General features: G+C 41.5%; 1 pseudogene; it reads right to left on the bottom strand.

Moving 5' to 3' along the window:
• Positions 1 to 8,800: 8,800 nt before the first annotated feature.
• LOC115892011 lies at positions 8,801 to 26,693 on the bottom strand (annotated as a pseudogene).
• Between the last annotated feature and the right edge of the window lie 393 nt (positions 26,694 to 27,086).

The following is a 27,086-nucleotide window of genomic DNA, read 5'->3' as shown; positions in this document are numbered from 1 at the left end:
ATGAGATACCATCTCACATCAGTCAGAATGGTTATTATTAAAAAGTCAAAAAATAACAGATGCTTTCAAGGTTGTGGAGAAAATGGAATGGTTATACACTGTTGTTAAGTGTGTAAGTTAGTTCAACCATTGTGGAAAGCAGTGTGGCTGTTCCTCAAAGAGCTAAAAACAGGACAACCATTTGACCCAGCAATCCCATTACTGGGTATATACCCAAAAGAATATAAATTGTTCTACAATAAAGACACAAGCATGCATATATTCATTGCAGCACTGTTCACAATAGCAAAGACATGGAATCAACCTAAATGCCATCAATGGTAGACTGGAAAAAGAAAATGTGGTACATATACACCATGGAATACTGTGCAGCCATTAAAAAAAAGAATGAGGCCGGGCGCGGTGGCTCAAGCCTGTAATCCCAGCACTTTGGGAGGCCGAGACGGGTGGATCACAAGGTCAGGAGATCGAGACCATCCTGGCTAACACCGTGAAACCCCGTCTCTACTAAAAATACAAAAAAACTAGCCAGGCGAAGTGGCGGGCGCCTGTAGTCCCAGCTACTCGGGAGGCTGAGGCAGGAGAAGGGCGTAAACCCGGGAGGCGGAGCTTGCAGTGAGCTGAGATCCGGCCACTGCACTCCAGCCCCGGCGACAGAGTGAGACTCTGCCTCAAAAAAAAAAAAAAAAAAAAAAAAGAATGAGATTATATCCTTTGCTAGAACACAGATGGAAATGGAGGCCATCATCCTTGGCAAAGTAACACAGGAACAGAAAACCAAATACCACATGTTCTCACTTATAAGTAGGAGCTAAATGATGAGAACACATGGACACAAAGAGCAGAACAACAGACACTGGGGCCTACTTGAGGGTGGAGGATGGGAACAGGAAGAGGATCAGAAAAAATAACTATTGGGTACTAGGCTTAGTACCTAGGTTACTAAATAATCTGTACAAAAGAACCCCCATGACATGAGTTTACCAATATAACAAACTCATGTATCCCTGAACCTAAAATAAAAATTTTAAGAAAAGTAAAAACAGCTTTGAGGTATAATTCATATACCATGCAATTCACATGTTTGAAATGTACAAAACAATGGTTTTTAGATTAACTCAAAGTGGATGGAAAGAAAACATTTTTTAAGAAATGGTTTTAAAAATATATTTACATATATGTGCAACCATCACCACAGCCAGTTTTAGAAAGTTTTTATCACATGAAAGAGAAACGCCATACCCTTTAGCTGTAACTTTCCTATCCCTCTGCCCCTACTCCCACCTCAGCCTTAAAGAAACACTAATCTACTTTCTGTCTGTATAGATTTCCCTATTCTGGACATTCATTTGAATGAAATCATAAAGTCTGTGGTCTTTTGTGGCTGGTTTCTTTCCCTTTGCATACTGTTTTCAAGGTTCATCCATGTTGTAGCATGGATCAGTGTTGCATTCTTTTTATGGCCAGATAGCTTTCTGTTGTATGGATATACCATATCTTGTTTATCCATTCTTCAGTTGATGGACCTTTGGGATGTTTTATCCTTTTAGCTAATATGAATAACGCTGCCATAAATGTTTATGCCCAAGTTTCCATGTGTGTGTTTTCATTTCTCTTGGGTATATACCTAGGAGTGGAATTGCTGGGTCATATCCTAACTCTGTTTAATCATTTGAGATACTGCCAGACTGTTTTTCAAAGCAGCTGCATAATTTTACATTCCCACTACCAGTGTGAGAGGGTTCTAATTTCTCCACATCCTCACCAACACTTGTTCTTTTCTAACTCTTTTATTCTAGCCGTCCTAGTTGCTATGAAGCAGTATCTCACTCTTGTTCCTAATGACTAGTGATGTCAGGCATCTTTTCATGTGGTTTTGTTTTGTTTTGTTTGCTATTTGTGTGTCTTATTTGAAGGAATATCTGTTCAGATCCTTTGCCCATTTAAAACTGGGTTATATGTTTTTCTGTTATTGACTTATAAGAGTTTCTTTTTTTTTTTTTTTTTTTTTTTTTGAGGTGGAGTCTCGCTCTGTCGCTGGGACTGGAGTGCAGTGGCCAGATCTCAGCTCACTGCAAGCTCCGCCTCCCGGGTTTACGCCATTCTCCTGCCTCAGCCTCCCGAGTAGCTGGGACTACAGGTGCCCGCCACCTCGCCTGGCTATTTGTTTTTTTTTTTTTTTTAAGAGTTTCTTATATATTCTAGATACAAGTCACTCATCAGATATAGATGATTTACAAATATTTCTCCCATTACATGAGTTGTCTTTCACTTTCTTGATGGTGTCTTTTGAAGCACAAAGGTTTTCATTCTGATGAAGTCCAATTTACCTGTATTTTCATTTGTTGCTCATGCTCTTGGTATCATATCTGAGAATTCTTTGGCAAATTCAAGGTCATGAATATTTACCTTCTAAATGTTTTCTTCTAGAGTTTTATACTTTTTGTTCTTACATGTAAGTCTTTGGTCTATTTTGAGTTAATTTTTGATGTGAAGTCAGGGTTCAGCACTGGCTGGAAATGAAGAGGAGAGAGAGGCATGTGTTCTTGGCTGCAGTAGTCAGGAATCAAATATTCCTCTCTAGAGCAGCCTTGTTTCAAATACCACAAACTCTCACCTTTCTTACCAAACTTGTGTACATTTTCTCAAGTAGATATTTGTTCACTACCTGCTTACTCTTAGGACCATTTCCAGAGGCTTCATGTGACTCGTTTGTGTGTATGTGTGTGTGTGTGTTTAATAATTTTCTTTTTTTTTAAATTTTTATTTATGAGATGAAGTCTCACTCTGTCACCCAGGCTGGAGTGCAATGGCACTATCTTTGCTCACTGCAACCTCTGCCTCCCAGGTTCAGGTGATTCTCCTGCCTCAGCCTCTGGAGTAGCTGGGATTACAGGTGTGTGCCACCACGCCCTGCTAATTTTTGTATTTTTACTAGAGATGGGGTTTCGCCATGTTGGCCAGGCTGGTCTTGAATTCCTCACCTCAGATGATCTGCCCACCTCTGCCTCCCAAAGTGTTGGGATTACAGATGTGAGCCACCGCACCCGGCCTATTTTGGTTAGTATTTGAATGACACGTCTTTTCCTATTCCTTCGTGTTCAGCTTTCCTGTGCCATTATGTTTGCGGAATTTCCCCAAGTAGACCTGAAATCTGCTTCTTCTAGGATGAAGAAACATTTATTTCAGATGTAACTCGCCTCACAGTAAACATTCAGAAATGTTCTGAGGCTTTATTAAAAGAGCTGGTGGCCAGGCGCAGTGGCTCAAGCCTATAATCCCAGCACTTTGGGAGGCCGAGACGGGCAGATCACGAGGTCAGGAGATCGAGACCATCCTGGTTAACACGGTGAAACCCTGTCTCTACTAAAAAATACAAAAAACGGCCGGGCGCGGTGGCTCAAGCCTGTAATCCCAGCACTTTGGGAGGCCAAGACGGGCAGATCACGAGGTCAGGAGATCGAGACCATCCTGGCTAACACCGTGAAACCCCGTCTCTACTTAAAAAATACATAAAAGAAAAAAACTATAGCCGGGCGAGGTGGCGGGCGCCTGTAGTCCCAGCTACTCCGGAGGCTGAGGCAGGAGAATGGCGTAAACTCGGGAGGCGGAGCTTGCAGTGAGCTGAGATCCGGCCACTGCACTCCAGCCTGGGTGACAGAGCAAGACTTCGTCTCAAAAAAAAAATAAAATAAAATAAAAATAAAAGAGCTGGTATGACTAGGCAGAGATAAAACAAACCCAATGAAAGAAAATTTTATTAAGGATGGAATGGAATTTTCACTTCAATCAGATGTATCACAGGCAGCTGAATACCTTTATGAAGATTTGAAAGCCAAGAATAATTGCCGCATTGACAGAGTACTGCTGCGTCGTCTTTATGCAGGTATCTTTATGCAGTTAATTTCTCAGATCCCTTATTTATCATAAATAAATTTGTGTCTTTTTTTTTTTTTGGAGACGGAGTCTCGCTCTGTCGCCCGGGCTGGAGTGCAGTGGCCGGATCTCAGCTCATCGCAAGCTCCGCCTCCCGGGTTTATGCCATTCTCCTGCCTCAGCCTCCCGAGTAGTTGGGACTACAGGCGTCCGCCACCTCGCCCGGCTAGTTTTTTGTATTTTTTAGTAGAGACGGGGTTTCACCATGTTAGCCAGGATGGTCTCAATCTCCTGACCTCGTGATCCACCCGTCTCGGCCTCCCAAAGTGCTGGGATTACGGTCTTTTTTTTTTTGAGGCGGAGTCTGGCTCTGTCGCCCGGACTGGAGTGCAGTGGCCGGATCTCAGCTCACTGCAAGCTCCGCCTCCCGGGTTTACGCCATTCTCCTGCCTCAGCCTCCCTAGTAGCTGGGACTACAGGCGCCTGCCACCTCGCCCGGCTAGTTTTTGTATTTTTAGTAGAGACGGGGTTTCACCGTGTTAGCCAAGATGGTCTCTATCTCCTGACCTCGTGATCCGCCCATCTCGGCCTCCCAAAGTGCTGGGATTACGGTCTTGAGCCACCGCGCCCGGCCATAAATTTGTGTCTTAAAAGATGTTACCATCACTCTCAGCTTCATCTTTAGACAATTTTCCTAAAAGTACCCTAAATTTAATCTTTCCTACTTGCTGTTTTATAAAAATTGACTACTAAAACGTATATGTATTTATGATGTACAACATAACATTTTGATATATGTATATATTGTGGAATGGCTAAATCAAGCTATTTAACATATTCACTACCTCACATACTTATCATTTTTTGTGGCTAGAATACTTAAAATCTATTGTCTTAACAATTTTCAAGTATACAATATATTGTTATTAACTATAGTCACCATGACATACAATAGATGTCTTGAATATTTTCCTCTTGTCCAGATAAAATTTTGTGTCCTTTGACCAACATCTCCCCAATCCCTCCACCTCACAGGTTCTGGTAATCACCATGCTACTCTCTGCTTCTAGTAGTTCAACTCTTGTAGGTTCTTGAAAAAGGTTTGTTGATTATATTTTTTTTTAAAAAATCAATTTTTTTTTTTTTTTTTTTGAGGCAGGGTCTCTCACCCAGACTGGACTGCAGTGGCACAATCTCAGCTCACTACAACCTCCAGCTCTTGGGTTCAAGCTGTGCTCCTACCTCAGCCTCCTGAGTAGCTGGGACCATAGGCACACGCTACCACACCTGGCTAATTTTTGCATTCTTTTGTAGAGGTGGGGTTTCGCCATGTTGCCCAGGCTGGTCTCAAACTCCTGAGCTCAAGCAATCCACCCACCTCAGCCTCCCAAAGTGCTGGGATGATAGGCGTGAACTACCTTGCGTGGCCAAAAAAAAAACCCAAATCCAACTCAATATTGTTGATACTTCTTACTGTTTTTTTCTAGTCTCTATGTAATTTATTTTGCTCTAATCTTTATTTTTTCATTCCTTCTACTAACTTTGGGCTTAATTTGATTTTTCTTTTTCTAGTTCCTTGAAGTGCAATGTTAGGTTGTTTATTTGGGATCTTTCTTCTTTTTTGATGTAGGCATTTATCGCTACAAATTCCCCTCTTAGAGTTGCTTCTGCTGCATCCTATAAGGCCTGGTATGTTGTGCATCCATTTTCATTTGTGTCAGGATTTTCAGAGACTGGATTTCAAAAAGGAAGGATATTTCTAAATTTCCCTTTTAATTTCTTCTTTGCCCATTGGTTGCTCAGAAGCATGTTGTCGAATTTCCACGTAGTTGTGAATTTTCTGAAATTCCTTGTTATTGATTTCTAGTTTCTTTTTTAAAAAAAAATTATTTTCATAGATTTTTGGGGAAGAGGTATACTTGGTTACATGAGCAAGTTCTTTAGTGGTGATTTGTGAGATTTTGGTGCACCCATCACCCGAGCAGTATACACTGAACCCAATTTGCAGTGTTTTATCCCTCACCCCCATCCCACCCTTTCACTTGAGTCCTCAAAGTCCATTGTATCATTCTTATGCCTTTGCATCCTTATAGTTTAGTTCCCGCTTATGAGTGAGAACATATGATGTTTGGTTTTCCATCCCTAAGTTACTTCACTTGGAATGATAGTCTCCAGTTCTGTCCAGGTTGATTTGAATGCCATTAATTCGTTCCTTTTTATGGCTGAGTAGTATTCCATCTTGTATATACATGCCACAATTTATTTATCCACTCTTTGATTGACGGGCATCTGGGCTGGTTCCTTCTTTTTGCAATTGTGAATTTTACTGCTGTAAACACGTGTGTGCAAGTATCTGTCTTGTATAATGACTTCTTTTCCTCTGGGTAGATACCTAGAAGTGAGATTCCTGGATCAAATGATAATTCCACTTTTAGTTCTTTAAGGAATCTCCACACTGTTTTCCATAGTGGTTGTGCTAGTTTACATTCCTACCAGCAGTGTAAAAGTGTTCCCTTTTCACTGCATCCACACCTACATCTATTATTTTTTGATTTTTTAAATTATGGCCATTACTGCAGGAGTAAGGGGGTATCACATTGTGCTTTTGATTTGCATTGCCCTGATCCTTAGTGATACTGAGCAGTTTTTCATAGGTTTGGTGGCCATTTGTGTATCTTCTTTTGAGAATTGTCTATTCATGTCCTTGGCCCACTTTTTGATGGGATTGTTTGTTTTTTTCTTGCTAATTCGAGCTCCTTGTAGATTCTGGATATTAGTCCTTTGTCAGATGTATAGATTGTGAAGATTTTCTCCCACTCTGTGGGCTGTGTGTTTACTCTGCTGACTGTCGCTTTCATATCATTATGGTCAAAAAAGATACTTGATGTAATTTCAGTCTTCTTAAATCTGTTAAAACTCATTTTGTGGTGTAACATATGATCTATCCTAGAGAATGTTCCATATGTGGTTGAGAAGAATGTGTGTTCTGCTGCTGTTGGATGGAATCCCAGTTGTCATTTGTTAGTGTTAGCTTTACTTGCCATCTGTAGATGCTAGACATTTTTTGACCCACGAATTATTGCTCCTTTTTGTTTTTAAAAAAAGACTGTTTTATATAAGGGTTTTTTCTATAGCTTATCTCTCTTCTCTCATATTTTACTTTAAGAAGTGAGAAGAGGCCGGACGCGGTGGCTCAAGCCTGTAATCCCAGCACTTTGGGAGGCCGAGACAGGTGGATCAAAAGGTCAGGAGATCGAGACCATCCTGGCTAATACGGTGAAACCGCGTCTCTACTAAAAAATACAAAAAACTAGCCGGGCGAGGTGGTGGGCGCCTGTAGTCCCAGCTACTCGGGAGGCTGAGGCAGGAGAATGGCGTAAACCCGGGAGGCGGAGCTTGCAGTGAGCTGAGATCTGGCCATTGCACTCCAGCCTGGGCGACAGAGTGAGACTCCGTCTCAAAAAAAAAAAAAAAAAAGTGAGAAGAATCAGGAAATGCTTTTAACATCCATCCTGAAAGCCTCCTTAGATCGCCCATTTCACTAGGTACCTTTTCTACCTTCCATTTTACTGCAGATGATAGTGGTGCTAAACTTTTTGCCACTAGGTGACAAGAATCCATGTTTTTCTAGTTTTTTCAGTTTATTTTTATAGCTTAAGGGGTACAAGTGCAATATTGTTACATGGATACATTACATAGCCATGATGTCTAGACTTTTGGTGTAGTCGTCACTTGAATAGTGTACGTTGTATCCATTAGTTAATTTCTCATCCCTCACTCCCTGGTACTCTCCCCACCTTTCTGGTCTTCAATGTCTATTATTTCACTATGTCCATGTGTACACATTATTTAGCTCCCACTTATAAGTGAGAACATGCAGTATTTGACTTTCTGGTACTGAGTTATTTCGCTTAAGATAATGGCCTCCAGTTCCATTCATGTTGCTGCAAAGACATGATTACATTCTTTTTTATGGCTGATTAGTATTCTATGGTATGTGTATATACACACACACATTGTATGTATATGTAAATATAACATATATACATATAGGTGTATGTATATACTCCATGGTGTGTGTATATATATACATGTTATATATGTATTTATAACAGATACATGTATGTTATATAGGTGCATGTATGTGTTTATATATGTGTGTGTCTCCCATGGTGTGTACACTACACATATATATATAAAACGTTCCTAGTTGCATGTGGTGGCTCACACCTGTAATCCCAGCACTTTGGAAGGCTGAGACAGGCAAATCACAAGGTCAGGAGTTCAAGACCAGCCTGGCTAACATAGTGAAACCCCATCTCTACTAAAAATACAAAAAATTAGCCGGGCGTGGTGGTGGGCACCTATAATCCCAGCTATTCAGGAGAGTAGACCAGCCTGGCCAAGGTGGTGAAACTCCGTATCTACTAAAAATACAGAAATTAGCCAGATGTGGTGGCACACACTTGTAATCCTAACTACTTGGGAGGCCGAGGCACAAGAATCTCTTCAACCCAGGAGACAGAGGTTGCGGCCTAGGCAATGGAGTGAGACTATGTCTAAAATACATATATTATATATATATTTAAATATATTTATATATATTATATATTATAATATATAATATATAAATATTTTATATATTTTTAAAATATATTTATATAATATATTTAAATATATATAAAATTTTATATATTATATATTAAAATATATAATATATATAAATATATTTAAATATATATATTTTTTTACCAGCACCATTTATTGAAAAGCATCCTTTTCTCAGTGTATGTTTTTGTCAACTTTGTCAAAGATTAGTTGGCTATGAGTATATGGCTTTATTACTGTGTTCTCTCTTCTGTTCCATTGATCTGTGTCTATTTTTATAGCATGTTGTTTTGGTTACTATAATCTTGTACACTGGCTATGTTAGACAAGAGTGTTCTTTCAGAGCACAGCTTGGCTGTGATTTTCCACATTTTTGTTTCACTGTAACAGTTTGCACATCTTGTGCTAGAAAATAATTTTCCACAGCTTATGTCAGCTCAAGTTCTGAATTATTTCTTTGTGCAACTTGTTCTACTCTGGATGTGGACAATTTACTTGCATCTAGGAATAATTCAATAGATGCATTCTCTAAAATGTCACTGAGATATTACACTGCTTTATTCTATTCTGTCTTCTGGGAGTTGAAAGACTTCTTTTTCTTTTTAGTTTGACGTGACTTCTTTGCCAAAACCTCTTGTTCAGGATTTGCCTGAACTAAATTTGTAGATACTTTTGATTTCTCCCAATCATTACAATCTTACAATAGAGTAAGAAGACAAGTCTGTTGGTTCAGTTCAATGTTTCCAGTAATGCTAAATATCTCTGTCAAGATTTAATGTTTCTATGTATGTAAACTCCAGCTGTTTCTGAAGTTCATCAGCCTTCACCTGATTCTGATCAAAAAGACTTTATTCTCAGAAGTGAATTGTGAGCACGGTGGCTCACAACTGTAATCCTAGCACTTTGGGATGCCAAGGCGGGTGGATCACCTGAGGTCAGGAGTTCAAGACCAGACTGGCCAATGTAGCAAACCCCTTCTCTACTAAAAACACAAAAATTAGCCTGTCATGATGGTAGGTGCCTTTAATCCCAGCTACTTGGCAGGCTGAGGCAGGAGAATCGCTTGAACCCAGCAGAAGGAGGTTGCAACGAGCGGAGATTGTACCATTCCACTCCAGCATGGGCGAAAGAGCGAAACTGCATCTCAAAAAAAAAAAAAAAAAAAAAAAAATCCAGGGGAACATGTTCTTGGGACCCCCGAGGTCTGTGTGCAAAAGAAAAATTAAAAGAAAAAAAAGTTAAAATTCCCAAACATTTAAAGAATAAATAATATTTATATTACACAAAATATTCCGGGGATTAGAAAAAGAGAAAATACAGCCCGATTCATACTAAGAGGCCAGCATAACCTTGACACCAAAACCTGGAAAAGAATGTTAAAAGGAAAGAAACCTATAGGTCTATTGCTCTCATAAACATAGACACAAAAATTCTAAATAAAATATTAGCAAGACAAATCCAGCAATCTATAAGAGGGTAAATGTTATATGATGTTGAGTTTATTCCAAAAATATAACATTGATTTGACATTTAAATTAAAGGATAAAAATGCAGTTGTCACAATTGATGGAGAATAAGCGTTTGATAAAATGCCATACCCATTCAGGATTTTTAAAAAAACTTTGCTATGCATTTGTTCAGCAGCAATAGAAACAAAATAAATAAAAACTTTTTTTAGAAACGTTTTTAAGTAGTGATGAAAGAGTGTGTCCTTAATCTGAGAAAAGATTACTATAAAAAAGTATAGCAAACAAAAGATTTATTGCCAGATATTAGAAATTTTCCCCCTGGCCCGGTGCGGTGGCTCACGCCTGTAATTCCAACACTTTGGGAGGCTGACACGGGCAGATTACGAGGTCAGGAGATCAAGACCATCCTAGCTAACACGGTGAAACCCTGTCTCTACTAAAAAATACCAGGTGTGGTGGCGGGGGCCTGTAGTCCCAGTTACTCGGGAGGCTGAGGCGGGAGAATCACTTGAACCCAGGAGGCAGAGGTTGCAGTGAGTCGTGATCGCGCCACTGCACTCCAGCCTGGGCGACAGAGCGAGACTCGGTCTCAAAAAAAAAAAAAAAAAAATAATAATAATAATAATAATAATAATAACTTGTCATACCAAGAACCCAGAAGAACCTCAATTTGAATGAGGCAATGATGGCAGCGGCTGCTCCAGATGGCCTGCCACTACCATCACACCAGCTGCAGCAGCGCACCCGGGGCTGCATGCTTAGTGGATCTGGAGGGAACAGGCGGGAGACCCGCCGCTTCTGAGTTGGGGCAGGAAGTCCCTGGATGCCGCTGCAGCTACCCAAACTGTGGCTGCAGATCGGGCCTCCCACTCCATGGAGGAAACAGGAGCCCCGCCCTCTTGGGCGGAGCTGCAGCTGCACAAATTGTGGTTGCAGATCCGAGCCTCCCTGCGCTCTTTGGGGGCTGGGAGCAGACAGGATCCCTGTCCTCCAGGGCACAGCTGCAGCCACCAAAACTGCAGCTGCAGCCCTGGGCCTCCCACTCAGAAGAGTAGGCAAGAGTGCTGTCCCCCCCCCCCCACCCCCACACGCAGCTGCAGCCACCCAAACCCTGACTGGAGACACAGACATCCCTGCACTCTTAGGGACCCGGGAATGCCCCCTGCCCTCGCAGGGTCGGAAGCACCTGCTCCCACTGCCTGGCTTCTCCCTGCTATTCCCCCTTCCCATGTCAGAGTAAAGTCTGGGAGGATACCATAAATGACAGCAGGAAGCAGATAGATTCCTGGAAGGTGGTGGGTCCCTGGTGAGACCCCACCTTCAGGCCAAGGAGGGCTGGGGGCTGGGCTGCCAGTCCCATGGAGTGGGAACTTGTAGTGCCTTTTTCCAGTCACCCATGGCTGCCCATGGACCAATTGTGCACACTTCCTCCCCTCTGAGGCCCATAAAAGCCCTGGGTTCAGCCAGAGCTGAGCAGAGGACAGGACAACCAGCTGTAGAGAGGAGCTACCCACTCTAAGGCCTCCTCTCTGTTGAGAGCTGGGAAGATGACTGGAAGACCTGCTTGCAGAGAGGAGAAACCCACTTTAGTGCCTCCTCTCTACTAGAATCTGAACACTCTTGGGACACCCTGGCTGCAGACCCTGCTGTGGGTCTCCTGTAAGTTGTCTATTGCTCAGTAAAGCTCTTCTTCATCTTGCTCACCCTCCACTTGTCTGCATACCTCATTCTTCCTGGTCACAGGACAAGAACTCGGGACCCACCAAATGGTGGAGCTAGAAGAGCTATAATACAAACACGGCTGAAACATGCCCCTTGTTTGCCACGTTGCAGGTGAACAGAAGGAGAGAAGAGCTGTGACTCCTCAGGGAACCCAGACCTGGGAGCTCCCCAAGCCAGGACTGTGACTCCCTCTTTGGGGTCCTGCAGTGCCTGGCATCTCCAAGCTTCCAGGCACCACTGCATTTCCTGGTGCTAGCCAGGGAAGCTGTTTGCAGTGTGCCTGGTCCAGTCACAGCCTCTCAGAGAGCCAGGGCCCTTGCCAGCACCTGGAGCTGCCCGCCCTACTGCAGCAGCCAGCATGTCTGACTGCAGCAGTGACTTGCTTACACACCCCTCCCCACTCCATGCCTGACTCATCCTTGGCAGATGTGGGATCCATGCTGGTAGTGTGAGCTGAGTGCAGCCTCCAAATCCAAGTGGGCAGAATGAGCCCACAGGCCTGAGCAAAACTCAGGCAAAGGCACCACTGGCCAGAGGTTTCAGGCCAGAAAAGTGACACGCCAAGGATCCCGTAACAATAACAGATGCCAACACCAAGATGACACAAATACTGAAATTATCTGACAAAGATTTGAATGTAGACTTAATAAAAATGCTTCAATAAGCAATTTTAAATATGCATACAACAAATGAAAGAATAGAAAATATACGCAAAGAAAAGTGATCTAGCATTTGTGTGATCAGAGTCTTAGAAAAGAGAAAGAGAATGGGAATGAACAAATTTCATAAAAATAATGGCTGGATTTTCCCCAAATTTGGCAACAGACGTAAACCTAAAGATTCAAGAAGTTGAGGAAACTCCTGACAGATGAACCCAAAGAAATCCACAACAACGACATCATATTCAAACTTTTGAAAACTAAGGACAAAGAAAACATCTTGAAATCAGCCAAAGGTGCATTACCTAGAAGGGGACAACACTGCGTTTATTTTTATTTTTATTTTATTTTATTTTTTAAATTCAAATACCAACTCGAACCAGAGGGGAACAATTTAAATGTCATGAGAAATCATAGAGGCCAGAAGGAAGTGGCACATTTTTCAAGTGCTGAGAGAATAGTCAACCCAACATTTTATGTGCATAAAATATCCTTCAGGATGGAAATTCAATTACACACATTTTCTCTCTCTTTCTTTCTTTTCTTTTTTTCCCTGCAGCCTTGTCCTCCCAGGCTTAATTGATCCTCCCACTTCAGCCTCATGAGTACCTGGTACTACAGGCGTGTGCCATCATATCCAGCTAATTTTGTACAGGGTCTCACCATGTTGCCCAGGCTGGTCTTTAACTCCTGGGCTCAAGTGATCTGTTCACCTCGGCTTCCCAAAGTGCTGGGATTACAAGTATGAGCCACTGCATCTGGCAAAGACATTTGCAAATAAAGGAAAATTAAGAAATTTTGCCAGCCAATCTATCCTTTAAAATGGCCAAAGGAAGTTTTTGAAAGAAATGGGAAATGATAAAAGAAGGAATCTTTACATAGCAGTAATGAGAAAAGGACAATGAAAAGGGTAAAAACATGGTTAACAAAACAACAACAACAACAAAATTCTCTTCCTGATTTTTAAAAAGATTACATTTGATGGTAGTGTTACAGGTAGTCATGCATGAGTGGCACAGGAGAGGGCTGTCCCTGCACCCATTAGAAATGTCCGGTGATGGTTCGGCAATTATCACATTACCCCTCTAAAAATGATAATGTGGCAGGGCCAGGGAAAGGCCATTTCCTGATGGTCCATACCTGTTAACTGAATGCAGGTTGCAGGGAGAAGCAACTTCCTGGGCATGGATGTTAAGAGACAAAAATGGTGAAGTATGATTTTCTGGGTACACTCCACCAGAAAAAGTAAGAAAGCCTCAGATTGGGCATGCATATAACTCCCTGAACACTGAGCGGGCTTGATTCCAAAGGGTAAGGAAAGCACTGGGCATGTGGAAAACCCACCCTAAGGGAAGAATCATGGGCAACAGGCAAACTTACAAAAGTCCTAGGATAATGGTTAAACAGGGCATTTAACCTTCTCTATTAAACTTCACGTACCTGCTTTTTTTTTTTTTTTTTTTCCAAACGCACCTTCCTTTCTTTCCTATTCTAAGGCCTTTTTAAATAAACTTCCATTCCTGCTCTGGAACTTGCCTTCGTCTCTTTTTCTGCTTTATGCCCCTCAGTTGAATTTCTTCTGAGGAGGAGGCAAGGACTGAAGTTACTACGGACCCATACACATAGGCTGCTGGTACCTTGGGGTAACTCAGATCTCTGCCACTGCTAACAGTAGAAGCAAAAATCATAAAATTATTTAATGAGGTTCTCTAATAAGTACAGGAAATATTTAATACAATTGTATTATGAATGGGGAGGGTAAAGTATGTAAATAAGGCAAATTTTCTACATTTCACTTGACATGGTAAAACAATAGTAGTATACTGTAATCCATCTTGCATGTATAAGGTAATATCTAGAGCAACCACTCAAAACAACTATAAAAAGAGATATCCTCAAAAACACTGTAAAATACTACCAACAGAGTGAAAATGCAATCACAAAATGGGAAAAAAAATATTTGCAAGTCATATATCTTATAAGGAATTGCTATATAAACTATATAAATAACTGCTACAATTCAACATTAAAACAAACAACCTGATTTTGAAATGGGCAAAGAACTTGAATTAACAAACATTACACCAAAGAAGATATACAACTGGTCAATAAGCACATGAAAAGATGCTCAGCATCATTAATAATTAGGTAAATGCAAATCAAAGCCACATTGAGATACCACTTCACACTCATTAGGGTGCTATTATAAAACAAACAGGGCCAGGCATGGTGGCTCATGCCTGTAATCCTAGCACTTTGGGAAGCCGAGGTGGGCAGATCATCTGAGGTCAGGAGTTCAAGACAAGCCTGGGCAATGTAGGGAGACTCCATCTCTTAGAAAAGAAAAAAGGCTGGGCACGATGGCTCATACCTGCAATCCCAGCACTTTGGCAGGCTGAGGAGGGTGGATCACCTGGGGTCAGGAGTTCGAGACCAGCCTGGCCAACATGGTGAAACCCCATCTCTACTAAAAATACAAAAATTTGCTGGGTGTGGTGGCGGGTGCCTGTAATCCCAGCTACTCAGGAGGCTAAGGCAGGTGAATCGCTTGAGCCCGAGAGTCGGAGATTGCAGTGAGCCAAGATCACGCCACTGTACTCCAGTAAAAATAGTAGTAGAAGAAACAGTAAAACCAGTAAAAGAGTTCAGTAAGGTTACAGGATACAAGATCAACATATAAAATTGAATTATATTTCTTTCTTTTTTTTTTGAGACAGGTTCTTGCTCTGTTGCCCAGGCTGAAGTGCAGTTGTATGGTCTCAGCTCACTACAACTTCTGCCTCCCAAACTCAAAGGAGACTTTCACCTCAGCCTCCCAAATGGATGGAACTACAGGCATGTGCCACCACATCTGGCTAATTTTTGTATGCTTTGTAGAGATGGAGGTTCATGATGTTGCCCGGGTTGGTCTCAAAGAATTATATTTCTATAGAGCAGCAATAAACATGGAGAAGGTGAAATTAAAACACAATATCATTTACAATCATTAAAAAAATACTTAAATACTTAAGTGTAAATCTCGCAAAACCTGTACAGGATCTGTATGGTCAAAACTACAAACAAATGATGTAAGAAATTAAAGATCAGAATAAATGGAAAGACATAACATGTTCATGGATTGGAGGACTAAGCATGGCAAAGACATCAATTCTCCCAAATTAATATACAGATCTAACATATTTTGTATTATAATGAAACCATCATTGCAAAATTATAACTGAGACAGTGAAAGAGATCTGACCTAACCTCTATCTTGCTTCTAACCTCTAAGCTGCTCTTGTTCATTCCTGAGAGTAGGTGAAACTAACTTTGGGAGGAACTTAATGTACAGTCTATAGTTTGAAACAAAGATAATAACAGCCCTTTCCCAAAACAAACCCCCTTCTTGCCTGGGGACTAGAATACCTTTGTAGGACCAACAAATTAGCCAAAAGATGAGAAATTATGGTTTAGGATTCATGCAGCTAGAGGCTACAAGATTCTGACCCTTCCCAAATTGATCCAGTGGATAACAACACTATTATAAAACCTAAGATAAGTACTTGAAATATTTTGCAAATCCTGTACTCAGTGGATGGGCTGATACCACCCAGATCAATAAACTGGCTCATTTGGTTTTGTGGCCCCTACCCAGGAACTGACTCAGCACAAGAGGATGGATAGCTTTGACTGTCTATTATTTCATCTCTGGCCAATCAGAACTCCCTGTCTAAACTCAGACTCACTTTCTCCCTACTCACCAAATTATTCTTAAAAACTCCAATCCCCAAATTCCCAGGGAGACTGATGAGTAATAAAACTCCAGTCTCACTCACAGCTGGCTCTGGTGTGAATTACTCTTTCTCTATTGCAATTCCCATCTTGATAAATTGGCTCCATCTAGGCAGCGGGCAAGATCAAACTGTGGGGCTGTTAGTTTACAACCTAATCAATATTTTTAGAAATAGACAAGCTTATTCTAAAATTCATATGGAAGCCAGGCACGGTGGCTCATGCCTGTAATCCCAGCACTTTGGGAGGCTGAGGCAGGCAGATCACGAGGTCAGGAGATCAAGACCATCCTGGCTAACACGGTGAAACCCCGTTTCTACTAAAAATACAAAAAATTAGCTGGGTGTGGTGGCAGGCGGCTGTAGTCCCAGCTACTCAGAAGACTGAGGCAGGAGAATGGTGTGAACCCAGGAGGCGGAGCTTGCAGTGAGCTGAGATCATGCCACTGCACTCCAGCCTGAGCAACAGAGCAAGACTCCATCTAAAAAAAAAAAAAAAATTAAATTAAAAAATAAGGCCGGGCGCGGTGGCTTAAGCCTGTAATCCCAGCACTTTGGGAGGCCGAGACGGGCGGATCACGAGGTCAGGAGATCGAGACCATCCTGGCTAATACGGTGAAACCCCGTCTCTACTAAAAAAATACAAAAAACTAGCCGGGCGACGAGGCGGGCGCCTGTAGTCCCAGCTACTCGGGAGGCTGAGACAGGAGAATGGCGTGAACCCGGGAGGCGGAGCTTGCAGTGAGCTGAGAGCCGGCCACTGCACTCCAGCCTGGGCGGCAGAGCAAGACTCCGTCTCAAAAAATAAAAAAATAAATAAATAAATAAAATAAAATAAAATAAAAATAAGGGCCGGGCACGGTGGCTCAAGCCTGTAATCCCAGCACTTTGGGAGGCCGAGACGGGCAGATCATGAGGTCAGGAGTTCGAGACCATCCTGGCTAACACGGTGAAACCCCATCTCTACTAAAAAATACAAAAAGCTAGCCGGGCAAGATGGCTGGCGCCTGTAGTCCCAGCTACTCGGGAGGCTGAGGCAGGAGAATGGCGTAAACCCGGGAGGCGGAGCTTGCAGTGAGTTGAAATCTGGCCATTGCACTCCAGCCCGGGCGACAGAGCGGGACTCCATCTCAAAAGAATAAAATAAAATAAAATAAAAATAAAATTCATATGGTAAGGCAAAGGCAATAGCTCAAACAATTTTGGGGAAAAAAAGAGAAGAAAGTGGGAGGAGTCACCCTACCCAATTTTAAGAATATCTAGCTATAATAATCAAAAATGTAGTATGGGTAGATGAATAAACACTGACCAATGGAACAAAACAGGGAACTCCCACACTGAAGAAATTGCATATCCACTGGAAAACACAAACACACACACACACAAAGAAACCTCCTCAATCTCAACCTCATACCTTGTACAAAAATAACTTAAGATAGATCATATATTTAAATGTAAAACTATAAAACATTTTAGAAAAAACATAGCAGAAATCATCAGGACCTAGGTCTTCGTGAAGAGTTCTTAGAAATAGCACTAACAGCACGATCCATAAAAGAAAGAAAAATGGGTCGGGTGTGGTGGCTCATGCCTGTAATCCCAGCACTTTGGGAGGCTGAGGTGGATGGATCACCTGAGGTCAGGAGTTCAAGACCAGCCTGGCCAACATGGTGAAACCCCGTCTCCACTTAAAATACAAAAATTAGCCGGGAGTGGTGGCAAGTGCCTGTAATCCCAGCTACTTGGGAGGCTGAGGCAGGAGAATTGCTTGAACCCGGGAGGCGGAGGTTGCAGTGAGCAGAGATCGCGCCATTGCACTCCAGCCTGGGGCACAAGAGCAAGACTTCATCTGAAGAAGGAGGGGAAGGGGAAGGGGAAGGGGAGATGATAAACTGGACTTCATCAAAATTAAAAACTTTTGCTCTGCAAAAGGCTCTGTTAAGACAAAAAGATAAGTTATAGACTGGGAGAAAATATTCGCAAATCACCTGGCAAAGGACTTTAATCTAGAATATATAAAGAATTCTCAACACAATGGTTAAAAAAACAATCCAATTATAAAATGGGCAAGAGGCATGCAGATACGTTTTACCAAAGATGACATATGGATGGCAAATAAGCACATGAAAACATGTTAAACATCATTAGCCATTACGGAAATGCAAACAAACAAAAGCCAGTATCGATACATCTCTATTAGAACAGTGAAAATAAAAACTAGTGCCAATCCTATATCCTGGCAAAAATGCAGAGGAACTGCATCTCTTATTGTTGGTAGGAATTTAAAATGAGGTACCAACTCTGGGAAATAGCTCGGCAGTTTCTTATAAAACTAAACATATACTTACCATATTATCCACCATCACACTCCAGGAAAATTATCCCAGAGAAATGAAAATTTATATGCACAAAAACTTATACACAAATGTTCATAGCAGCTTTATTTTTAATAGCCCAAAACTAGAAATAACTCAATGTCCTACAATAGATGAGTTAGCAGTTAGACAAACTGGTACATCCACAGCAATTTTTTAAAAAACGAAAAACTATCGGTACATATAGTAAAACTTGGATGGAATTCAAGAGCATCATACTGTGGAGAGGAAACCCATTCTCAAAAAGTTACATATGCTATGTTTGTATCACATATATATTATGCCATTCATAACTTCTTGAAATGACAAAATTACAGTGAAGATTAGTGGTTTCCAGAGGTTAGGGAGGGTGGTGAAAGGATGGGTGATAAGGTGTGACAATAAGTGGGTAGTACAAGGGTTCCTTTGTGGCAATGGAACACTTTTATATATTATGCTGGTGGTTAAAGTGCACAACTACACACACACACACACACACACACAAACTGGTGAAATCTGAATAAGATCTGTAGTTAATAGTAATGTGACAGTCAGTGTTGGTTTCTTAGTTTTGACAAAGGTACCATGTTAACATTAAGATATTAACATAAGGGGAAACTGGATGAAGGGTATATAAAGAACTGTACTGTCTTTGTAACTTTTCTGTAAATCTAACATTATTCCAACATAAAAACATTTATTTTATAAAAGCAAAGAAAAAATGTTAATATGACACTATTACACATCAACCAGAATGGCTGAAATTACAGTGAAAATAGCAGGTAGGTAACATTAGCAATACTCTATTTTCTAGTAATTTCCTTTTTAAGCTTTATACCCAGCAGAAATGCATACATATGTTCAACAAGACAATTCTAGAATGTTCATAGCAGCTTTATTCATAATAGCCAAAACTGGAAACAGCCCAAATGCATAGTAACAGAATGAATATAGTATATTTATACAATGCAATACTGTATACAACAGTATGAATGAACAAACTACAACATGCAACAATACAGGTGAGTTGCATAGACATATTGTTGAGTCAAAGAAGCCAGACACAAGAGTACATAATATATTATTTCATTTATTTGAAGTTGAAAAACAGGCAAAATAAATCTATGCTGTTGAATTAAAAGATGATCCTTGGGATAGTGGTATAGTAACTGGAAGAGAACATGCATAGGACTTCTGGAGTGCTGGTGATGTGCCAACTCTTAATTTCATATTGGTTTTTGCATGTGTTCACTGTGTGAAAAGTCACACCTGTAAACAATTTGTGTGATTTTCTGTATGTAAATTATACTTCAATAAAAAACTTACCAAAAAAGCAAACAAACACCAAGTGAGATACCACTATACATGCATTAAAAAGCCTAAAATTAAAAGGGATATCAATCAATACCAAGTGCCAGCAAGGATGTGGAACAAATGAAATGTTCATTTACAGATAGTGAGAATATAAATTAGTATAATCACTTTAGAAAAATGGTTGGCAACCTCTATTAAAGGTGAATATGCACATATTCTATGAACCAGCAATTCCACCCCATTATATACTCATCAGAAATATACACATACATGTTCTCAAAAGACGTGTACAGGAATGTTCATAGCAGTATTATCCCAAACTGAAAATAATCCAAATGTCCTTCAGTACTGCTGGAGCTTGTTAAGGTCAATTACAGCTCAGAATTGCAGTGAAGTTAACCTCCTTGGGGCATCCCCCAATCAATTGGAAACAGCAGCTAGTGGAAAAATATGTCAGCCTAATGTTTGGTCAGACAATTCTGGGAAGCATTATATATCCAACCTGCGTAACACTCTTCTATTGATTTTTCTTCTGTCTCTCTCTACCATCTTTCCCACTCCTGCATCCTGGAGCCAAACCCCAAATAAACTACTGTACTCAAGATTTTTTCTCTGAAGATCTGCTCTCAGAGAAGCCCAAACTTCCATGATTCCATTTATATGTGGCTTCAAAACAAGTAAAACCTATCTATGGTGATACAAGTCGGAAGAGTGGCTAGGATAACCAGTGGTGGTAATGATGGGAGGGAGGTTTCTGGAGTGCTGGTTATGTTCCACATCCTGATCAGAGTGGTGTTTAAACAGGCATGTTTGGCCGGGCGCGGTGGCTCAAGCCTGTAATCCCAGCACTTTGGGAGGCCGAGACGGGCGAATCACGAGGTCAGGAGATCGAGACCATCCTGACTAACACGGTGAAACCCCGTCTCTTGCAGTGAGCTGAGATCTGGCCACTGCACTCCAGTCCGGGCGACAGAGCGAGACTCCGCCTCAAAAAAAAAAAAAAAAAAAAAAAAAAAACAAAAAAACAGGCATGTTTACTTTGTAAATCTTCATCAAGCTGTATGTTTAAGATGTGTCCATTTTATAGTATATAAATGTTTTAACTTTAAAAATTAAGGAATGCAGGTGTTGCATGGTACAAGTGATTCCCACTAAGAAAAAAGTGGGCTTTGTAAAGGAAACTGAACTTAAAGGTATTGAAAGACAGATGAACAGCTGGGCGTGGTGGCTCACGCCTGTATTCCCAGCACTTTGGAAGGCCAAGGCGGGCGGATCACAAGGTCATGAGTTCGAGACCAGCCTGACCAACATGGTGAAACGCCGTCTCTGCTAAAAATACAAAAAAAACAGCCGGGCGAGGTGGCAGGTGCCTGTAATCCCAGTTACTTGGGAGCCTGAGGCAGGAGAATTGCTTTAACCTGGGAGGCGGAGGTTGCAGAGAGCCAAGACCGTGCCACTGGACTTCAACCTGGGCAACAGAGCAACACTCTGTCTCAAAAAAAAAAAAAAAAAAAAAAAAAAAAAAAAAAGACAGATGAACTGCAATGGCCACACCTAACTTTTTTGGATAATGTTCCTCTCTCATCCTTGGCATGAGAGTACTGATTATGAATTACTGAGGGATTTGTTGGAGACTGACATTAGGAGAGGAATGTGAACTATTATAGTGAAAGTTGTAGTAAAACTTACCCATAAGAATGCACCCATTTGAGACTGGCACAAGACATTACAACACTCCTCTAGGTATGTGGTGAATAGTTAGTTCTTCAGCTTTGCTTTGCATTTCTGCTGTTTGCAAGACTGCCTCACAGAGAGCCAGTCCTCCCCTTTTTCCTCTCCCTTTTCAATTTATTCATTCAACATATATTTGTTCTAGACACTGTGCTAACCACTAGGAATATATTAATCACAAGTAATAGATGTGGTCCCTGCTCTGAGTTTCATTCTAATTAAAAAAACAACATACAACCCACATTAATAACCATACAAATCAATGAGTAAGATTGTAGTACTACAAAGAAGAGATTCCCGGTTTTGACAGCCTATCGGCCTGGTTAAGAAAGAAAGGGTAGGCTTTCTGGAGGAAGTGACACAAGTTGAAATCTGAAAGATGAAAAGAAGTTAACTAGGGAACCAAATAGGTGAGGAGCATGAGTAGTAAGAGGAACAAAGTCCAGTGTGGTTGGAACAGAGAAAGTAAGAGGACATATAGTAGAGGCTGGACAGATCAGCAAGGGTCAGGCTATCTCTGGCCTTGTCGACTGTGTTAAAAAGTTTTATTATCCTAAGGGCAAGTAATGCCAGAAATGGTTTTAATTCGAGAAGTGCCCTGATTATATGTGTTTTGAAATAAAAACAATATGGCTGTTGTATGAACAAGGGATAGGAAAAAGATAAAAGTGGATGAAGGGTAGACAGGAGGATACTGCAGTAAGTCAGGAGCAAGGTGATGGAAGCTTGGATTGGGATGGTAGCTGTCAAGATGGAGAGAAGTAAAACTATTCAAAAGATACTTAGAAGGCACATGGGGCACTAACAGTAGCTATAAAATATGATGTTCCCTCTTTATTTCTAAACAGAACAAATACACTAATGCATTTTCTTAACCTTGGCTATTAGTCTTGAGTAGCACATTTCTTCCTAGGGAAAAAGTTATGTCACCAGATTGTACCTTAATTGTGGGTGGGATATTCAGAAGCTGCTAAGGACGAATGTGCTCAAGAAGAGAATTGAGCCGGGCATGGTGGCTCACGCCTGTAATCCCAGCACTTTGGGAGGCCGAGGCGGGCAGATCACAAGGTCAGGATTTCAAGACCACCCTGGCTAACACGGTGAAACCCCGTCTCTACTAAAAAATACAAAAAATTAGCCAGGCATGGTGGCGGGCGCCTGTAGTGCCAGCTACTCGGGAGGCTGAGGCAGGAGAATGGCGTGAACCCGGAAGGCAGAGCCTGCAGTGAGCCAAGATCGAGCCACTGCACTCCAGCCTGGGCAACAGAGCCAGACTGTCTCAAAAAAAAAAAAAAAAAGAGAATTGAGAATTGCCTTCAAGTTGCAAAAGAAGGGGGGGCAAGGCTACAGAACCACCAATGAAGTATTAACACCCAAAAGGCATTTAAAGAAAGAGAAAATAGACAAGTGTACAAACAGAAGGGCAGGCAAGAGGCTGCCATCTGTGTGGGAAAAGTTTAAATAGGACTATTCAGATAAACCAAAGCTAGGACAACGCTTCCCAAGACCTACCGAGATTTCTGAAAAATGAGCCATTAAGACATTTGAATGAAGACTGCAGACTCCTCAGGAAGTGAGAAACTCTTGAGGAAAGATGTCTCTACACATTCAGGTAAGTGCTTAAAACAAGGCAGCATATACTTCACCAAGGAGTGCTGCCATATTCCTGATCCCCATGCTGGGGCAGTTGGTGAGGGGACAGCAGGGCCATTATGTTACAGGGACGATTGTATTCCCAGGTGAGAGGGGATAAAAGAGTGAACACTAAGGCTGTCTCCAGAGGTGGAGGGCTAACAGTGAGAAGGTAAAGCTGCTTAGATTTCCCCTGGGGAACTAGATTCTATCAAGGGCTACTCCTGCTTCTCAAGGCAAAGAGCTGTGTCACCACTAAAAGGAAAAATATTGAGGGTCAGCCCAGGATGGGGGCAGTGGCAGAGCAGATCACAGCATTTCCAGCATGTTTGAAAACAACTGTATTAGGCTGTTTTCACACTGCTGTATAATACTTCCCCACGATTGGGTAATTTATAAAGGAGTCTTGTTTGACAGTTCTGCATGGCTGGGGAGGCCTCAGAAAACAAAATCGTGGCGGAGCGAAGCAGACACGTTTTACGTGGCAGCAGGCGAGACAGGGTTTGTGTAGGACGCGAAAGGGGAAGAGCCCCTCATAAAGATCTCATGAGAACTCTCACAAGAACAGCATGGGGGAAACTGCCCCCAAGATCCAGTCACCTCCCACCTTGTCCCTCCCTCAACATGGGGATGCGGATTATGAAGATTACAATTAAAGATGAGATTTTGGTGGAGAAACAGCCAAACCATATAAACAATTTTGTCAACTAGACCCCAGTGGCACCTGGGACCTTGGGACTGACCAAACTGGTGCTACAGAAGCTTTTCTGGAGAGTGGATATAAAGTTCTGGGGAAAAGGTAAGTTTGGGGGAGAATAAGGAAACTAATTTGAAGAACATTGTAGATCTGGGCAAAGTTGGGCTGGCAGCTGGCTCTAGCTGGTTATTTACCAGACTACCCTGTGGTTTGAGGCAATTTCCCCCAGGAGGGCCAACGGGGACTTTGAAGTAAGTATTCATGCCTCTTTAAAAACTTAGTATCCTTAAAACAGGGAAGGACAATAAATGCAGCAGACCAAGACATTATGGTCCATAGAAAGGTTAAGCTTGGATGGAAACTAGTAAAGCTGTTAACCAACGACCACACTAGAAATGGAGTCTGAGTCATTGAACTTGACAGGTGGATTCCTGGATCGAGAATTTTGGGGAGGGAAGGCTATGTCCCAAATTCATTGCAACTTCATTATTGTGGTTTGTGAGGGTCTGCAAAAGTGACTGAATCTTTGTCACTGGACCTCTTTCACATTAATGTCCCTGTGGGAAAGACCAAGTCTTTTTTTAGAACTCCTGCAATGGGCCGGGCGCGGTGGCTCAAGCCTGTAATCCCAGCACTTTGGGAGGCCGAAACGGGTGGATCATGAGGTCAGGAGATCGAGACCATCCTGGCTGGCACGGTGAAACCCCGTCTCTACTAAAAAATGCAAAAAACTAGCCGGGCGAGATGGCGGGCGCCTGTGGTCCCAGCTGCTTGGGAGGCTGAGGCAGGAGAATGGCGTGGGCCCGGGAGGCGGAGGTTGCAGTGAGCTGAGATCTGGCCACTGCACTCCAGCCTGGGCCACAGAGCGACACTCCCTCTCAAAAAAAAAAAAAAAAAGAACTCCTGCAATGTCACTGCCAGGTGCTCGTAATAGTCCATGGTAGGCATTAAGAGTACAAACTTTGGCTAGACACGGTGGCTATCTGTAATACCAGCACTTTGGGAGGCTGAGGTAGGTGGAGTTTGAGACCAGATTGACCAACACGGGGAACCCTATCTCTACTAAAAACACAAAAAACTAACCAGGCTTGGTGTTGAGTGCTACTCAGAGGGCTGAGGCAGGAAAATCACTTGAACCTGAGAGGTAGGGGTTGCAGTGAGCTGAGATTGTGCCATTGCACTCCAGCCTGGGTGTTAGAGCAAGACTCAAAAAAAAAAAAAAAAAAAAAGTAGAAACTCATGAGCACGTTTTTCCAAGATATTTAGAAAAGTTTGTCTTCTGGGCCAGAAGAAATGGTTTAAGATACATGTTGTGGGTAGGACAAACTGTATTTTCTCTATATTCCTGCTTCATCTCTAAAGCCCAACAAAGTTGCATGAAATGGCAGACTTTCAGCTGTTAGCCAGGCACTTGTCAATATGCTCTTGAAACTGTTCAGTCTATGAATGACTCTAGTCCTCAGTAGTAGAATGAAGAGAAAAATGGCATGGGGATATTTTTTCCCTTTCGTTAACTTAGAGAGAAGTTGCTAGGATCTTAGTCTGTTACCTCTATTTGGGAAATAGTTTATCCAATTTCTAGGACTACAGACTATAGTTCAAAGACACCATTTCCTCTTCCAAGGTCCAAAACCCATGGAGTTAAGTCAGACTATATCAAATATTTGGCTCTACCATTTGTTTCAAGGGCATGTTTCTCCAAACTTTTACTTGAGTGCCTGTTGAAAACACAATCCAACATGCTTTCCTCTTCCTATCTGCATTTACCTTGGGTTTCAACTCCTTCCTATGAATCCGTCATTTGCATTCACCCCATTACTGTTCTCCCCTCTTCCTCTATGCTTTGTAGTTCTACTCACAAAACGTGTTAACTCCAATACTCTTTAAAGCAGCCTTGCTTTTCAAAATTGAGATTTAACTTGAAAGTCACTAATGCAAACACAAATTCTGCAGTTTTCTACTTTTACTTCCTGTCTCCTAACATTTGGAAAGCTTTTGTCTGGTCAGGTATGTCTATGTTCTCTTACTCTGCAGTTTAACTGGCTACATTTTTGCTTTATACCAAGTTCAAACACTAAAATTCGAGAAAGAGTGCCTCTTCCTAGTGTGAATGAGGTTCCTAAAGGTACTCAGACCATAATCCACATATTATATGTAACAATTAACTGGTTAATCATTTCTAAATAATACGTTTACTACTGTCAACTGGTTTTCTGGCCAGGGTACTTTTTCTTGGCTGCTTCTACATTCCTATGGAATGCATTTTCTTGGTCAATGTGATGTGAACTAGGGTCCAGAAACTGACACTCCATTTGACATCAGTGTAGCTGAATTCTCCTAATAAAAAGGTCAACTGTCAGTAGGAATGAGTATGTTTTCTGGTTTTCCCCTGAAATAAAATTGGTCAGTCAATGCTGACAGGCCAGGCATGTTCCTGAGCTGATCTCATTAAATATACACGATTTCTCTATCCTGCAGCTACTTCCACAAGCACATTGTTTCATCAAGGTTATCTCAAAACACTAGTACTTGCCATATAGTGTATCACCTGTTCTGTACTTTCTACATTATAGACTGGGTTTTGCTTCCCCTAACACTTGAGTAAAACATACTGCCAAGTTATAGTGGATTTGTATGTTGACACTTCAAGGTTCTCTTATGGCTTAAATGATGGGTTACCTCTATTGTACTATTACATTCTTCCCAATCCTAATTTGACACCCGTTCATTTCCTTCCAATTTACCACCTTTGTGTTGCCATTTACATTACTTTCCTTTTCTATTACACCCCATTCCCTCTGAAAAAGAGCCTTTAAACCACTTAACAGGTACTCATCACACAGTCTTTGCAGGTCTTGCATGTTCGGGTAATATTAACATCAGAAGTGAAATCTAAGACGAGCCCTCTTTTTGAGAATCCCAAATTTAGAATCCATTCCTCACCCGACAGCTTTCAGTTAGCTCATCCCACTAAGACAACGGCAAATTATGAAGTATCCTAGGCAGAGGGCTCCAAAGTTTCCCAATTATACATTATGCAGCATCAGAAAAAAATGTTATTATGGATGTTTTATTCATCTACCTCGTCTCCTGCTTTCTAACCCTGAATGAAAACTGCATTCCTGACATTTTCTTAGATTTCATGGCATATTAAGAAACTTGTGTTCTGAATTTTATCTCAAATTGTTTTTACTTTTAAATCTTACTTCCAACTAGTGTAATCAGACTATCAATCTGAAATTCCTCAATTATTG

The sequence above is a fragment of the Rhinopithecus roxellana genome, chromosome 5, assembly GCF_007565055.1.
Source record: "Rhinopithecus roxellana isolate Shanxi Qingling chromosome 5, ASM756505v1, whole genome shotgun sequence".
Lineage (NCBI taxonomy): Eukaryota > Metazoa > Chordata > Mammalia > Primates > Cercopithecidae > Rhinopithecus > Rhinopithecus roxellana.
The sequence above is the reverse complement of the archived record's forward strand: the minus strand, read 5'-3'. Positions and strand labels throughout refer to the sequence as shown.